At 44.6% G+C, this 17,144-nt stretch overlaps 1 protein-coding gene and 1 long non-coding RNA gene across 4 annotated transcripts in view; one reads left to right on the top strand and one right to left on the bottom strand.

Annotated features, from left to right (window-relative positions):
• Positions 1 to 359, bottom strand: part of LOC103663274 — a 25,150-nt gene extending 24,791 nt beyond the window's left edge. The window contains exon 1 of the long non-coding RNA XR_005831836.1: positions 220 to 359. This is a non-coding gene — a long non-coding RNA (uncharacterized LOC103663274). The remainder of the gene's footprint in view (positions 1 to 219) is intronic.
• A 76-nt stretch (positions 360 to 435) lies between these two features.
• GCNT1 (glucosaminyl (N-acetyl) transferase 1) overlaps positions 436 to 17,144 on the top strand; it is a 29,001-nt gene continuing 12,292 nt past the window's right edge. For 2 of the 3 annotated variants that reach the window (XM_040620231.1, XM_040620233.1), the window contains exons 1-2: positions 436 to 579; positions 1,383 to 1,498. The gene's annotated coding sequence lies outside the window, so the exon portion shown is untranslated. Of the gene's footprint in view, positions 580 to 1,049; positions 1,245 to 1,382; positions 1,499 to 17,144 lie in introns of all 3 variants that reach the window. The other variant, XM_040620232.1, reaches the window with a different exon arrangement.

Here is a 17,144-nt window from a genome sequence, read left to right as displayed (position 1 = left end):
AAACACACATGAATGCAATGAGTTTTTAAATACTAAATTTAACAAGATCATCAGGAAAAAAAACTGCACGGTCATCTCTAAACTTTATAAAGAACCTTAGCATTTGCATTTTTTGGTTTTTTATAAAACATTTTTAAAATCAGAAAAGGCTGCACTTCTCGAGTTTCCTGCCTCTGAGGAGAAGGGCAAAGAATGTTTTAGAAGACCCCACTTACTCACCCAGCCCTTGCGCAGTTTGGGGAACTAAGAACCAGGGCGAACGTGAGGAAGCGCAGAGAGGAAGCACATGGACGCCGGCTCTCTGCCCACTCCGCGGTGAGACCCAGAGGGCGCGCTGTCCCCGGCAGGAGCCGCGTGCGCTCCCCCGCCCGCAAACCTCCGAGGTGGGCGAGGCGGGGATGCTGTGGGGCGGGGCCTAGCGGGGCGGGGCCACGGGCGAGGCTGCGGGGTAGGAGGCAAAGAGAGCGGAGCCGCAGTCCGCCCGCGCAGCGAGCGCTGAGCTTGGCCAGTGAGGGCCTCTTTGGGGTGCCGCGCGGTAGAGCACCCTTCTGCGCCGCGGGGGCCAGAACGTTGTTGCAGGTAACCGACTCTTCCACTCTATCCCACCCGGCCCCAGCAACCCGGATCGCCTGCTATGGCGTCCGGTGGCGGGTGGAGGGATGGGAAGGATGCGAGGGAGGGAGCCGGCTCTCAGTCAGGGCCCCGCTGCCCCGGGCGGGGTGGGCTCCGGCGGGGGAGAGGAAGCGGAGCTGGGGCTGGAGGGAGCGGACGCGCGGTGGGAGTGATACGGCAGCGCGTGTGCGCTCTGGACGCCTTCTCTCCGGGTCCTTACTCCTGGTCCGATCGGTGAAGCGCGGGCCTGGGACTCCGGTCCCAGTAACACCTGGAAGCCACTTTTTCTGGCTTCTTTCCCCCGGGTCCGGGTAGCGAGTAGGAACTGAGAAATCAGAGGAGTTGGCTGCGGGCGCGGATAGGCAGAAGAGCGCACAGTTACTCATTGCAGTCCCTTGGGTGCCAGCAGCTTTAACTTCCTTTAATCCTCCTCGTAGCCCCGCGAAGAGGCGTTATTACCCCCATTTTACTGATGAAGAAGCCGACAACAGGACCAGAAAGGACTCGCCTTGGGGCAAGCGATTGGAAAGGGACTCCGAAGCCCCCACGCTTCTTCCTGTCCCCCTGCCGCCTCTCTGTCCTTCCCCTGCGGGTGTAGGAAACTCGCGCTCTTGGGTCTGTTAGGAAAACAGGTGATTGTACTCCCTCCTAGGTTCCTTCCCCCCCCCCCCCCTCTTTCCCCACCACTTTTCTCAAATTCTACCAGTTTTTGGTTATTAGCTTTCTGAAGTGGAAGCAGTCCTGGCTTACAGCTGTTTTTCTCCTTGCAGCGCTTTCTCTCGATGCCGAGCGAGCCCCAGGCACCCTCGCCGGCCACACTTCTTTCTCACGGTGGATGAGGTCGCCTGCAGATCCGGGCTGGACCTTATGGGCTGCCCAGGTAGAGGTAGGTTTTGTAGTCACCCGGCAACCGTGGTACCCTTTGCTCGATTCCTTTCTAGAGGGAAGAGAGTCTTCATTTTCCAACCAGTGAGACAAGCGGCCAAATGGAAAGGATAACGAGGTTGGAGAAAGCAGTGGTTCCTTGAGCTGAGAACAGGCTACAGGTTTCTGTGGCTTGAATTTGGCGAGTGTTAGGTGAGGCATCCGGTCGGGGACTTGTCCCCTGCTCTGGGCATTCTGTCCCCTTTTCAGAGCTGTTCTGAAAGGCAGATTTGTTTTATAGAGGGGAGGAGGAGGGGTGAATGGTTTTTAAAGATCAGTGTAAATTACCCGCTAGGAGCCGAGGCGGTTCCAGACAGGCTCCCCCGCCAGAGGATAGGGTAACAGATTTCACTTCTGGCAAAAAGAAACACTGAGCTCTGCGGATACCTGCTATTGCTTAATGGATTTTTCGCAGCCCTTCAAGATGTAGTTTTGGGAAACTGAGTTCTTAGAAATGGCTGACTCCTCAATTTTTAAAAACAATGTAATATACTGTAAATCTACTTTTACAAAGTTTTATTAGTAGATGGAAAAAGTTGATACTTTTAATATTTCATGGGGAGGATTTAAAGTTTGCCGCCAGCTGGTCTGCCCTTCCTTCACTGGCAGGACCTCCATAGTCTGGGCTCCAAATCTCTAGTGGATTTCATCCTTCATTAATTCTAATTCATCCCTGACTGATGATGAGGATGCTTCCAACCACAAATTGGTTTTTTTTCCATTTGTAACTTAGTTGCTTAACATTAAGAAAAATGTCCTTGAGAATTATCAGCGATCTACAAAATCAGCTCTGTTACAGGGACTGAACAGGTAATGGATGGGGCATCTAAGAGGGCCTTGGTCGGGCACAGGTGACCAACGGACGACCTGCTACAACAATCTGTGTGGGTATCTGGCCATTTTCTCCCCATAACCATGTAGGGATTCTGACCCAGAGTGTCTGGATCTTTCTCCCCTTCCCCCAATAGCTGAAAAACCTTTTTTTTTTTTTTTTTTTTTTTTTTTTTTTTTTTTTTTTACAAAGTAAAACCTGATTTAAATACTCTTCTTTTCTTTTTTTAAAACACAGGAACCAATCAGTTTTGGTTCATGCATCATTTCTTTTCAGAACTGTCTTAAGAAACTTCTATACTTGATGATTGCATTCTCCAGGGGAATGAAAAATTCTGACCTGTGGTGTAGAGACTGTGCACTTGTCATGAAGTGAGGTGGTGGAAACCCGAGATTAATGCTGTTGAAATGATTTCTTCTGATTCTCGATTCCTGCGTTCTATGAAGGATGCAGTATTTCCGCCACATAGAGTAACGTAGTCTTTATGGGCCAGCTGAGGAATTGTGTCACTGCTCCTAATGGGCATTTCAATGAAAATGTATTCATGGTTCTAGTTCAGGATGTCGAATGCCTCACTCCCTGACTTAACAGAGGAGTTTCCAAATGACTGTTGATATAAATCAGATGTGTTTCTCATAGGGACTGTCTGTATCCTTACCCACACTGGCTTTGACACCGGATGGAGTGCTAAGAGTTGTCTTGTTTCTTTGTCGCCCATCTGTGGCAAATGCTATGTATGTTGACATTTTGGGTTGATCAAGCTTTTGTTGTGGAAAGTGTCCTGTGTATTGTGGGATATGTAGCAGCACCCTGGTCCTACCCAGTAAACGCCAGTCGCCCCCTCCCTACAGTTATAACAACCTAGATGTTGCCACACGTCCCCTGGAGGACAGAGTTACCTGTGGGCAAAAGAACGAGCCAACATTTAAAATGCTCTGGACGTTTATGAACTAAACTATAAATACAATTAACTTTTAAATTTGTAATGACTAGAGAAGCTATCTGTAATGTTGAAACAAACATCTACATTTTAAAATATTTTTATAATAAAGGTGACTAGACTAGTGTTCGTGAACAGCCCCATGTGTCCTGCCAGGATTTATTATCTCTAAGGAAATTTCAGGTGTTCAATATGGTTGTTAGATTTCTAAGGTTTAAAATATAGCGGAAGCTAAAAAAGGAATTCTAGAGTGGTTTTCATTTTTCTCCTTTTCTTTTATTTTATTAAAGATATCTTATGAGAGAGAGAGAGAGAGAGAGAGAGCAAGCTGGGAGAGGGGCAGGGGAAGAGAGAGAATCTCCAGCAGACGTCCCACTGAGCAAGGAGCCCAACAGCCCAATGCAGGGCCAGTCCCCCGACCCTGAGATCATGACCTGAGCTGAAATCAAGAGTCAGATGTTTAATTACTGTGCCACCCAGGTGCCCCCATTTTCTCCCTTTAGTTTACTTGATGTCTTTTAATTTTTTTAAGGTGATAAAATATTAATGAACCATGCTTATTGTCAATTTGGGACAAATTGACACAATCCCGAAGAGAACCCCAAGCAAAACTACCTAAGCAAACATTTTAACAATGAGACTCACTGTAGATCATGTTCAGAGTAGAATTTAGTTTTAGGAAACATAAAAAGCTTTTAGCTAACAGCAGTAGCTAAGACAACATATACTTCTGTAGCCTGAGAAATTCTGATCTGATGGAAGACATCCCTACATTATACACAATATAATAATTCATATCAGAAGAAGAAAATGTCCTGAATATATAACCCTCTGTTTTTGGACCTTAAGTTCAGGAGGTTGGAAACACAGCCCTAGTTATGAAAGATGCATCCTTGGAAAGGGATTGGCTATCCATTGGATCCCTTCCGGAAATCAAACTAATTTGTAAGACTCAGGATTGGCTACATAATTTGTGGGGCCCCATGTTTAAAAATTATTAAGAACACCAAGATGGCCAGGTGCCTGGCTGGCTCAGTTAGAAGAGCACCTGACTCTTGATCTCAGGGTCATGAGTTCGAGTTCCACATTGGGTGTAGAGATTACTTACATAAATAAAACTCAAAAAAAAAAAAAAGTCAAGATGGCAGCAGACGGCTTGAGTATTAAGTGAGTCACGGGGCCCTATGTGGTTGCACAGGTTGCACACCCATGAAGCTGACCCCGGCTCTTTGTCCATAGCTCAGAAGAGGATTGCAGTCACTACTGCAAATCCAGAGGAGAGGTTACTGCTGCCCCAAAGCACTGAGAGTTTCCGATTCACTGATTGTACTAGTATTTCCAAACAGGATCGGTACCCTAAATTTACTAAGAAGGGGCACCCCGCTAGCTCAGTCCGAACAGCATGTGACTCTTGACCCCGAGATCATGAGTGGAGCCCCACTCACGTTGGGTGTGGAGATACTAAAAAAATAAAAATAAATTAACTTCAAAAAAATAATAATAAATAAAAATAAATTTACTCCCATGAATAAAAAAGAAATTCCTCCCATGAATAATTTTTCTTTTGCTAAAGAGTTAGCCAAATTGGGTGTGAGGAGCCTGGATACCCAAGCATCTTGTTTCTCCAGGCATTCATTGAGCAAGGACTTACTGAGTACGACACGCATTGTCAGCTCTGACCCTAAGGCTGAAGGATGGAGGGTCCTTGCCTTTCTGAGCCTTCTAGCCTAGTGGCCAGAAGAGGGGGTAGAGGTAGACGAGCACATAGTCCCACAGGCTGTCCCAGTCGTCAGTGGGACTCCCGAAAAGCCCAAGATGTCCAGAGAACATTGACCCTGAGGACCTCAACTAGGGGAGGGGATTACTCACGGTAGGTCTCCCTAGAAAGTGAAATTTAAAATAAGGCCTGAAAAATGAATAGGAAGTAGGTGAATTAGGGGCCTGAGTTCCATGTTGGAAGGGTTGAGACCAAGGCAGGCATAAGGCTTTGGGGTCAAGCCTCTCAGGTCATTTTCGGGACTTTGGACTTCGATGGAAAGGTAATGGGAACCTTTTAAAGAATGTTAAATGGGAGATGAGTGATTAAGTTTGGGATTTTGATCATCGTCACTGCTGTGTGGGTTTGCAGGGTTAGGCTGTGCTGGTGTCTGTGGTGCTGTTGTGCAGGCTGGAAAAGATGAACTACACTGTCCCAGCTAGGCCAGACCAAAGGCCTGAGGCCCTCAGCCTGTCGCTTCTTGCACATACCCTGGCGAGGGGCAGGACAGGCTGTGGGGACAGAGTGCAAAGTCATTTGCTGTCACCAAGGCATGATGCAGTGTTGCTGAATAGAAGCCAGAGGCAGAGGGGTTGAGGGGAGGAGGGAAAGGGAGAGAGGTTGAGTTTGAGTTTGTAGCTAAAATCAGTATGAAAGTGGTGATTATTTGGGTGCGGTTGATGGACAGGGCAATATGGAGGACATTTTGAAAGTTACTGGCATAAATAACTGAGTGGGATGGAGTGGTGAAACCATTTATGGTGTTCCGAGAACCCTGGGGTAGGGGAGGGTAGGTGATCCATTTGGATAGGTTTTGCTTGTGAGACACCCAAGTGGAGACCAAAGAATTGGCTTCTGGAACTCTTGAAAGACATGGGGTGGAAGGAAGTCCGTGTTGGGAGCTGTTGCATGTAAAATCATTGTATACACAAAATCATCTGAGGAAGGGTGTGGGATGAGAAAAGAAGGGGTCTGGCCTGGAGAAAAAGACCACTGCTTTTGGAAGAGGAGAAGCAGCTGGTTAGGGCGACCGAGAAACCAAACAGACATGCAGGTTAGTGAGGAAATGTGGGGTCTGTGGTTTCCTTTCTTTTTCTCTCTTTCTTTCTTTCTTTCTTTCTTTCTCTCTCTTTCTCTCCTTTTCCATTGAGACTGGAGAGACTTGAACAAATTCTAATGATGCTGGCGAGTTTCTGGTAGTGAGGGAGAAGCTAAACATGTGGGAGTGAGAAATCCATGACTGAGCCTGGTTTCAGAGAAGGTGTCAGAGGCTGGATTCCATTACCCGGGTGGGGGGTTTGGTCTTTGATGGAAAGGGGGAGGGAGGGATGGATTAGGTGCCTCAAAGTTGAGCTCTCCGAAGAAGGAGGCAAAACCGTCTGCTGACTTCGGTGTGTTCGAGAAGTCGGCTACTTCGTCCGCCAGTATTCCTCAGGCATTTTCTAGTGCCAAACAGAGGTAGATTACGAACGATGATTACCCTTAGGCTCAGCCCTGATAGAGTAATACATACATGTTTAGTCTTTGTCCCTGGTTCCTGATACTGGGCCCTGAAGCCCTTGGAATTTCCTGAGGGATTGGGATGGTAGGAATGTCTTTTGTTATTCATAGAAGGAGCTCTTTTCCACACCTGTTTATGCTAATGAGGTGGCTGAGCTGTGGGGGGGCCCCTCGGTAGCCTCAGGATGGGGTGGTCACCGGAAAGAACCAGTAATTAGAGGGTTGGAGCTTTCAGCCCCACCCACTGTCCTCTGGGAAGGGGGGAGGGGCATGCCTAGCGATGGGGTTGTAAACGCTTGATCAACACTATTTGGAGGGCTTCTGGGTTGATGGACCCACCAAGGTGCTGGGGAAAGTGAGTACACCAGGAACAATTCAAGGTGATCGTGACATTTTTATAGTGAGGGGGGTTGACTGCTTTTCAGAAGAATTTGCACTTACAGAGACACATTTTGGAAAGAGCCGTTTGGAAATGTTTTCACTGTAATGTAAACATGTTGCCAAGAAATACGGTAGATTTGTGACATCAAAACTTTTAAAAAACCAAAAACCTTTAAGAACTTGGAAAAAGAATTGTCTGACAAAATGTTTTAAGTGAGGAGTATCAGTGGGTCTGAATCCATTTGTTAGATTCATAAAAATGTGACCCCTACTGACTAGTTTGCAAGGACACTTGATTGAGAAACACCAGCTGAATCTCACCAAGAAAGACTCTGTGTAACTGGTGAATGGATTGAAAACTAAGCATCAGGATTGAGGTAGCAGAGCCCAGAGTGTTCTACTGTTTCTCCCGTGCGGCCCTGTTACCCCAGACAGCCATTAAAACAAAATGTTAGGATACAGGAAACTTAGAAGCAGTACTTGACAGGGCTCTAGAACAAGATAATTAACCAAGAGTTTTCAAAAATAAAGCACATTTAGGGACACCTGTGTGGCTTAGTCCGTTGAGCATCTGTCTTTGGCTCAGGTCATGATCCCAGGGGATGGAGCCCCCAAGACGGGCTCCCTGCTCAACAGGGAGTCTGCTTCTCCCTCTCCCTCTGCTCCTCTCTCTGCTCCTGTTCTCTCTCTCTCTCAAATGAATAAATAAAATCTTTTTTTAAAAAAATAAAGCATATTTAATCTTTTGCTTTCCTTACAAATATTAATAACCATTTGTATTTGTACCATAAGTGATTATACAAATAGGCGTTATTTCCTCTTTTCCCCATCTTTTTGTTTTATAAAGTGCATTAGTACAGTAGTACATATAATTTTTAAAGAAATACACATATCTAGATGGGACTTACTCAAAAGCTTTTACTCTTGGTGTTTGGACTAAAAAAATTATAAGCTTATCATTAAAATTGAGTCAAAGGGTCCCCCTCTCCCTACAGCAAATTGAGAACTCGATTTCTTTGTAAACTGTAAAACTTCTTCTTCCCCATGATGTGCTCCTGCAGTTCATTCATGGAAAATAAAATAGCTATTAGAGCTTCTGCTCTGAAAAGTAACAAATACAGAATGTATGTGTGTCTTGTTTCTCTTGAAATATGTACCTTAAACTTCCTTTAAATAATCCACTTTAAATGCTTTAAAACGAAAGAAAAAAGAAACTTCCGCGAGTGTTGTGGCCAGTGCTCTGTTCCAGGACAGGTAAATGCTTTATGTCACTTCAACCCAGGCCTTGTGGTTCTCATTCTTTCCTTCCCTATCCACCTCTGTGCTGTTGACAGTGATGGGCCCCAAGCCATTTTGGATCTTTTGGGGAAGCACCTTGGGGAGGGCTACATTCTCCTCTGCAGGTAAACGTGAGGGTTAAAAAGCAAGTCTTGAGTCACTTCTGCCCTGTCGAGGGGCTCTGGCTGCGTCTCCCACAAAAGGTTCACTTGGGGTGGCTGTATGATTCAGCTGATCATGAGTTAGAATCAGGTAATCACGAATTTTCTGGAATCAGCGGCTGGACCCAGGAATGCGCCTAAGGCAGCATCCTAGGCTATTCGACTTGCCAGGCATGTTTGTCCTTTAGATACTTGTGCCTGACAGGCCTCTAGGATGCTTCTGTTCATCCACAAAGTTGGAGCACCCTGATTTCATCTTTGTTTGCTCTTTCCTCATGTTATGCCAGTCAAAGTCATCCAGTTCACTCTGGAAGCTTCATTTCCAGCTACTGCTAATTAACAAAACATGTGGCTAACAATGAGAATTCCTGAAGCACGGGTAGTAGCTGCCAGTGGAGTGTGGCCATTTCTGGAAGGAGTCCCTGTTTACCTCCTCCGCCCCCAGGGGGACCCTCAGAGCTGATGTTTCTGGCCAGTCTGGCTCCTACTCTCTCCTGTTCCTTTCACCACTACAATGGATGCATTGTTCCCCAAATAGTTTTTATCTATATTGACCAAGCCTATAATTTCCCCCAGAAGGCTCAGCAAATAAGCATGTGTGGATTCCTTGAGATCGGGAAGATGCATTATTTATGATTGTACTTCCCCCCACCCCCAAACCCAGAGCCTAGGATTCTGTTTTGTATAATAGCTACTGGGTGTGGAATTAAATTGAACGCATTCGGGTAATTGTTAGTAAACTTGAAATACGATTTCTGATTGTGGAGGTCTGAAAAAAGTTCCCTCGAGGCATGAGCTAAAGATTTGAACATTGTCCAGACAAGAAAAAATAGAAATAATAATAGTGAATAAATGGCTAATGTTTATGAAAGGCCCGTGTTGTCAAACACAACGTAAGCATATGACAGGTTGGCTCACGTATTCTTCGTAAAAACTCTAAGGTACCCATGGCCCTAATCCGATCAAATTGCCTGAAGTTATTATTGTTGTTGTTATTATTTTTACCAGCAAAGAAGCTAAAGCTTGAAGTTAAGGGCATACGGAAATCTGAGTTGGTGGGTGATGACGCCCAGTTTTTGAGCTGAGCAGTCTGGTTCCAGAGCTAAAATCATTGCTACTAAGCCCTCCTTCTTGCACATAAATATACTCAAGAGAAAATATTGAGCCACTGGTAATCAAAGAAATACAAAATGAAACCTCAGTGATGTACCATTATACAGTTGCGATAATGACAAAGATAATTATACAGTGGATGAATATGTGGTACATAATTAAGATAATTATATAGTAAATGTAGAGAAAATGGTACTCAGATATTACTACTGGCAGTCTAAGTGAGTGTAGTCCATTTGGAAGGCAGTCAAGAGCCATAGAAATTTATAAGTTTTGATTCAAGAATCCTACTCCTGGAAATCCTTTATAAAGGCAAGAGAAAACAAATTATGTGTATCTTCAAAAGGGTTCATAGTTCATGTTTACAACAGTGTAATTTGGAAATACCCTTAATATCCAACCACGAGACGCATACTAACTGTGGCAAAAAACAATAAAGACTCTCCGATGTCCATTAATAGAAAAAAAACAGAACAGAAAATTGAATCCCAGCTGTTACTACATCTGTGCACAAATGTTAAGTCAGGAGTGTCCCTGGACAGGCATTGGAAAGGAACTTGAAATTGATGTGTAACTGAACAAATTTATTTCTTTTGGAAATTATCTTTACAATAATGCTTTGCCAGCATACCTGACTTGAGCTTATGCTGGAGTATTGGGGCCATTTTGTCTTACTTTGCAATTTTAAAAGAAATTCTTGAAGTAAACATTGCAAAAGTGCTTGAATAAATACTGCACCCCGAGACAAAACGGTGATCACCGAATAGTTCTGGTATGTCTATGCTTCTCAAGTTTTTCTAGTGCACATTGATAGTATATTTAGAGCCTTGTTTTTTAATGGGTTTATTCTATACATGCTAGAATGCAGCTCCTCCCTGGATGCTGTTTGAGCTCAAAAACCTTTTCTTTCCTGTCATTACGTAGAGAATTCCTTCATCCTTGGCTTTGGCAATACTTTCAAATTCAACGTATATACCTAAATGTAATCTAGATTCAATGAAAATGTTGGATCAAGTTTGCCACTCAAGTTTATGCATCTGCTTCGAGGGAATGGTTAGGTCTCAGATCACAAATGGGTCCCTGTATCTTAGGACTAAAGCCCTTAGGAGGAGAGTTTGTCATATTGACACCCAGGGGAATATTTGGAAGGTTCTGGGGCTCTTTGGAAGGTGTAGGAGGTAGGGCAAAGTATGATTCAAAGCTGTTAATACCTGGACCCTGTGTTGTTGGCCAGAAAGTGAGACTGCTCTGTTCCCTCTACCCTCTGGGGAAGTCAGCCCCGGGGCTGAACCCCCTCCCACCTTTTCCCTGCTGGTAAACTGGAGCAAATGACCCTATTCAAAGCTGCCTAAAGCCTCAGTTTCCTTGACTGTGAAGTGAGAGAGGGAAAGTAACTACTTGCAGGGTTTCAAGAATTGAGACAATGGATGTAAAATGCTTGATGTGAAGTTCTTGCTAACCCTTCACCTGAACAATCTCTTTAACCCCTCGGTAACTTCCATTGTGATAGCACCATCAATTTTTATATCTGCTTTTAAGGAAATGAAAAAAAAAAACCACCATAGTAGTGAACACATGGTACATCGAATGCCTATCAATTTCTGAAGCTGTTACGTAAGAAAGTCAGTCCTCAGACTTGTGGGAGTACAGCCTCGTTAGTATTTTGTCTTGCGGTGGGTCCTCCTGGTTGTCTTCCACTCCACACAATCAACCTGGCCAGGGCTCAGCCTCCCCTGTCCCTGTCCATCGTCCGCCCACTGAGGAGCCGCAGAGTGCTGCAGGACTCGGGAGTTGGGGACCCCTGACCAAACCCAGCTGCCCTTGTGCACAGGCGAGGAGCCCCAAGTGCAGAAAAGTAAAGTCAGTCCTGAAGACAGGTTGAGTACCATCCAGTAGGAGGCCAGTGGTTTGGGGTTTCTTGATAGATCCTCATTCTGTCCGACCTGACACAGGGGGCTCAGAATTCCTGGTATGCTCCCCAACACACTGTAATTGGGAGCATTTAAATCTAGGATCCTTAGCTGGAAAACACTCGAGCTTGAAAGCACATTTGACAAAAGCATCCACAGTCTTGCTGTACCTTTGTTTGAGGGAAGGGAGGGGAGGGATTTTGGACGACTAGGACTCTTTCTTTCTTTTTTTTTTTTTTTTTTTTTTTTTTTTTTTTTTTGCCTGTCGTAGGCCCAGGAAACAATGTGAATAAGGGGAGTGGGCAAGGAGCCTGAGACTAGGTCAGATTCCCAGGAGGAGCTCACAGAGGACGTGCTTGGAATGGTTCAGAGACAGGATTATGTGGAATTCAGGGCTGAAATGGGAGAGGGTGGCGATGACAGCAACTGCTGCCTCCAGTCTCTGTGCGAGACGCTTGGAAGGTTTTTTAATTTCCCCCCATCCCAGCGGGGAGGGTGTCATGAGTTCCACTTTTCAGATGAGGAAACCAAAGCTCAGAGAGATGAGGCAGCTTGCTGAAATCGTATTACCGTCCCTTCTGTTTGACCTCACACTGCTGTTTTCCTCTGTGGCGCCCACTAACCAGTGAGGTTTGATCTCACGGAGGGCGGTTCGGGAAAGGGAGTGCGTTGCAAGAGGCTGAGCTGGATTTTAATATGTTAAAGAGCACTTCTCATTCTTGCTCATGGTTAGACTTGATAATTTTTTGCATCATAAAGATAAGATCTACTCTGACAATGATGATTAGTCAGCCAAAAATCCAGACACATGCTATGACCTGGAATTTTAGGACTTCCTTTAAAAACAAAAAGGAATCTGATATTTTGGATTAGAATTTCTGGGACATAGGAAGCATTTAAAGCCTGGAATATTTAAAATTGGGGTTGTTCAGAAAACCCAGGACCTATGGGCTGTGTGATGAGCAGATGGGATGGAAACCAGGGCCGTTGTTAAGCCATCTCTGCTGAATAATTGTTCTGGACGTGCGGCCTAGCGAACCGTGTGACCTCTGTGGCCTAGTGTTCCCATCTTCAAAATTAAGAGCAGACAAAAGAAACTTGAAAGTACCTTTCAAATCTAAAATTTTGTTTCCATAAAACTGTGGTGCTGTATTTAGTATTCTAGACTGCCTAATATTAGATTTAAAAAAAAATGAAAGGAAAAAGTTTATTCCTCTTCAAGTCTGGAACTTTGAAGCGAACAATAGATCTTTTATACTCACTTTTGGCCTGTAGTGGTAATGAGGTTGAAGATTTCTTTAAAAAAAAATAATAACAAAAACAGGGATGCCTGGGTGGCTCAGTCAGTTAAGTGTCTGCCTTTTGCTCAGGTCATGATCCTAGGGTGCTGGGATCAAGCCCCCATCAGGCTCCGTGCTCAGCGGGGAGCCTGCTTCTCCCTCTCCCTCTGCTGCTCCCCCTGCTTTTGCTCTCTCGCACTCTCTCTCTCTAATAAATAAAATCTTTAAAATAAAAAAAACAAAAACGAAACAAAAAACCGTGTGTGTATGTGCACAAAAATATATTTCATTCAAGTCTACAAAGCTCTGCCTCTACAAATGAACTCTGTTGCCTTAGAGGACAGGTTTTTCCCATTTCAAAGTTAAGCCATTGCTCATGCATTAAGGAAACGGGGATAAAGCTGCACAGGCAGTAAGAAACACTAGTCTTTGAGAGGGAGGCATACAGATGGTCTTTGTTCTTCGTGTCCAAATTTTCATGACCCTAAACTCAAAAAAGACCCCCTGCTCCTCGTTCACTCCTCCCAATGCTCTCATCACATATGTCCTTTAATGTCGGTCTTCTCTTCGTTTAAAAAGCCTCTTCTAAGTAACATTTTCTACTGGTACTCATCGACTCTGAAGGTCTAGTCTAGTTGTAACGTAAGCCAGCTGCATCTGTTTAAAAATCCTAATAAAGAGGTTTAAAAAAAACTCTCGAGGTTAAAACTATGTCAGGGAAAATTCAGTGGCATCAAGTACATCTGCACTGTCCATTTCCAGACTTCTTCCCAAACAAACTCTGTATCCGATAAACTATAGCTTCTTCCCCTGCACACATAGTACCCCCAGCCCCTAATAACCTCTGGTGTACTTTCCATCTCTTATGAATTTGATGACTGTAGGTACCACACGTAGTGGAATCATGCAGTATTTGTGTTCTTGTGGCTTACTTCGCTTAGCACGTTTTAAAGGTTCATCTGTGTTGTAGCATGCGACTGAATGTCGTTCCTTTTCACAGCTGAGTAATATTCCTCCGTATGGATACCCCATATTTAGTTTATCATTTGCTTTTCCAGACTACTAATATAATGCCTTAATTCTGGTACTTTTGTGCAATTATGGGCGTTCTTTTGGCTTTCAAGGGAGTGTATAAAACTTGTAAATCCATATGTATTTTTTTTTAAAGATTTTATTTATTTTAGAGAGAGTGAGAGAGTGTGAGCCGAGGGAGGGGGGAAGGGAGAGGGACATAACCTTCGACGGCTCGAGCGCAGAGCCCGACACAGGGCTTGATCGCAGGAGCCTGACATCATGACCTGAGCCGAAACCAAGAGTCAACCACGTAACTGACTGAGCCACCCAGGTGCCCCCATATATACTTCTAGCACTGAATTATAAATTCGAAGAGGTTTCAGAATGTCAAGAAAGCATGGGTACTAATGGGTGGGGTTAATGGGACTTTTTTTTGCTGTGGAAAACACAAATGTAGGCCTGAAGGGCACATAATTCTAGAATCTTGTTTGAAGTGACCAGCTATATTCTTCCTACATTTCCTCATTTCCGTGCTTGCCTGAGTACTGAGGTTGGAGGCAGGGTCTTGAAGCCCTGCTTCTTCAGCCACAGGCCCCACTCGGATGGCCAAAGGATACATACACCTTGACGGGGAAGAGAAGTGGCCCTCAGCAAGTCCATTGGAACGCTTTTTGGCGTTGTTTCTGGGGCTGCTGGTGCGCTCATCCCATCCCCCACCTCTCTTGACTCCATTAACGAACATGTGTAGCTTCTTGGGAAAAGGACTAAGCCAGGCCAGTTATTGGGTCTTTCCCCCTCACGAGTTATCATCAGGTATTCTGGATAGCCCCCGATGAAGAGCATTGGTCTTTAGTCTCAAACATTCCAGATGTGTGCACATGTGTGTAAGGGGGTGGGCAAGGAAAAGATGGCGTTCAGAGTACAAAGCACAGGCCAAGTCTAGTCTCTGTGGTCTCTGTGTACTTACTGTGCACCTTAGATTTACAAAGGAAATTTCCAGTTTCTGTCTTGGCTCTTCCAGATTTCCTGCCTTTCTGGGGATGGTTTGAGCATTTTCATGATTACTGAGTAACTTCACTGTAGGGATGAGGTGTCGTCCATGACAGGACAGGGCTTTTCTGTAGCCTCCTTTCTCTCCTTTTACCTACTGTCTAAACCCTACCCATCTTTCATGATTCCAGTCAGCTGTAATCAAGGAAGCCTTCTTGGAGCCTTTCTTTTCCTCTTGGTGGACTTAACAGCTTTCAGTTCTGGGGCAGAGACGTGGGTGTAGTGCATTTTGCCTGCCAAGCCTGTAGGCAGGAATGGCGTCAGCTGCTAAAGTCCCCCCGGTTGTGCCTCCAGAGGAGAAAGCCGTGGGGACAGACAAGAGTGCTATTTCCAGCAATGAATGAAATGCATGAGTTAGTTTCGTCCCACAGTAGTATAGTGAATAAATGAAAAAAATTCTACAGAATTTTTCATGCATTAATTCAGGCATGGAGAGCTCTCTTCCTTCCCTCCCCCGTTTTTTCTTTTTTTTTCTTTCTTTTTCACTCCCTTCCTTCCTTCTTTTCCTTTCCTTTCCTTCCATTCTTCATTTCTTTTCTTCTTTCTTTCTTTCTTTCTTTCTTTCTTTCTTCTCCTTTATAGGTGACCACATAGATGGAACCCAATTTTATTTAATTTCATCTAATTTGAAATTAGGAGCAGGCCATTGAGAAACTTTCATTAATTATACTATATATTTTGAATTTTTACATAATTATTAAATACACTTTAATATGGGATGAAACAGCCAATGGAATTGTAAAGAGAAGGTAGAAATGGAAGAAATGGAATTCGAACATCCAATCTGCTTACTGAGCTTTAAAATACTGATTTTTATTACGTTTAAGAACCGATCAACTGTCTTATAACTCTTAATCACTACCTTTAAGATTTTAGAAAAATGGAGCCTCTGTTTTAGTCAGTTATAAATTGTTTTGAAAAGCACGTACTTCCCCCAAGAATGCCCAGAACTAGGAAGGGTCTAAGATTTGCCCCTACTTGAAAGCTAGCAAGTCTGGCATTTTTCATGTAGGTTTCCTGAGCTCCAGGGCCCACAAGGCATACGTAGAGAACTAGAAACAACTCTTCAGAAGGGAGAGAGGAGAGCTGTTAATTCAATTTTTTAGCAGAGGAACGTGGGCTTCCTTTGAAAGAGACTTGTATTCATTCAACAAACATGACTGAGTGATTCTCTGTGGCACCTTCTGTGCCTGGCCCTAGAATATGGGGGGTCTGGAGAAGGGAGACATGCTTTCAGCCCTCTGCTCCCTTAGTCACACCATCTGGCTTTAGTTGTATAATATCTTACTTCATGTGGAGGGCCCCCTTTCCAAAGAGGGCACAGGAAACAGGGTTCAGTGCCCATCTCAGAAGGTTTTCCCTGTCACCCATGTTTCCGTGGCTGGAGCCCAAGAAAACTCTGCATTGAACTCTGGGATACAGTGACCTAAACTGTGGAGCTTGGTGTTTTTAATCATGGCCCTAAGTTTTGGGGACCCCAAGAGCTTTCCCTGGCCGGTCTGGAGGAGCGGACACGGTTGGGGTCTCAGGAGCTTGTGTTAAGGCGACGCCTCAGAAAATGCTGGCACCTTGGTGCAGCGAGTCACGCACCCAGAATGGCAGGGAATCACCTTGAGATCTCATCGATCTCATCTCTTCGAGTTGCTTCCCTCTGCTACTTCAGGGTGGTGTTCGAGGCCCGCTCCTCCGGGATACTTGGATAGCTCTAGCATGAGTCACAGTAGTGGGTATCACAGCAGCCTCTGGGGCATGGAATAATAGTCCTTGGGAGTCTGTGAAATTCTGGGCAGAAGGGCCATAGGTTGTGGACCCCGACTTAGCCATCCAGCTGTTCGTTTACGCATACCTGTGCGGGCACACACGTGTGCATCTACTTGCGTGCACGCGCACATGTATGTTTTTTAAGAAAAAAATATTTCCACCATTAAAAATGAAACAATAGGCAATAGGGAGAGAGAATTATTTGTATGTATAATAGTTTTGTCTGGCCTTAAGCCAGAATGAGGGGGGGGGGATGGTTGAGGAGAAAAGAGATTACCTTTTTGAAAGCCGCCCTTTCATTTTTTACAGCTGACTCAACCTGTCAGCTCTAACCTTACCCAAGGTTAACAAAACTAACCAGTGCAGGGCGCTTTTTATCTTGCCCTTTGTCTGGGAGTCTTGAGAGTAATTCGAGGCTGAACAGGAAAATCCTGATTGTTCTTAGGGGTGTGTATGTACGCATATGCAAATTTATGTAAATATGGTAAATCCTCCTTCGAAGTCCAAGTACCTTTACCTTACGTCCTGTTAGTTTATAATAAAAACATGTATCATTCCCTTCTTCCACCCTCTTCCTGCTTTGCCTTTTTAAAAATTATTCGTAAAAAAAGAATTTAGGAAAATACCGTTTG

The sequence above is a fragment of the Ursus maritimus genome, unplaced genomic scaffold (genome assembly GCF_017311325.1).
Source record: "Ursus maritimus isolate PB19 unplaced genomic scaffold, ASM1731132v1 scaffold_34, whole genome shotgun sequence".
Classification (NCBI taxonomy): domain Eukaryota; kingdom Metazoa; phylum Chordata; class Mammalia; order Carnivora; family Ursidae; genus Ursus; species Ursus maritimus.
This window is presented reverse-complemented; position numbering and strand designations above follow the sequence as displayed.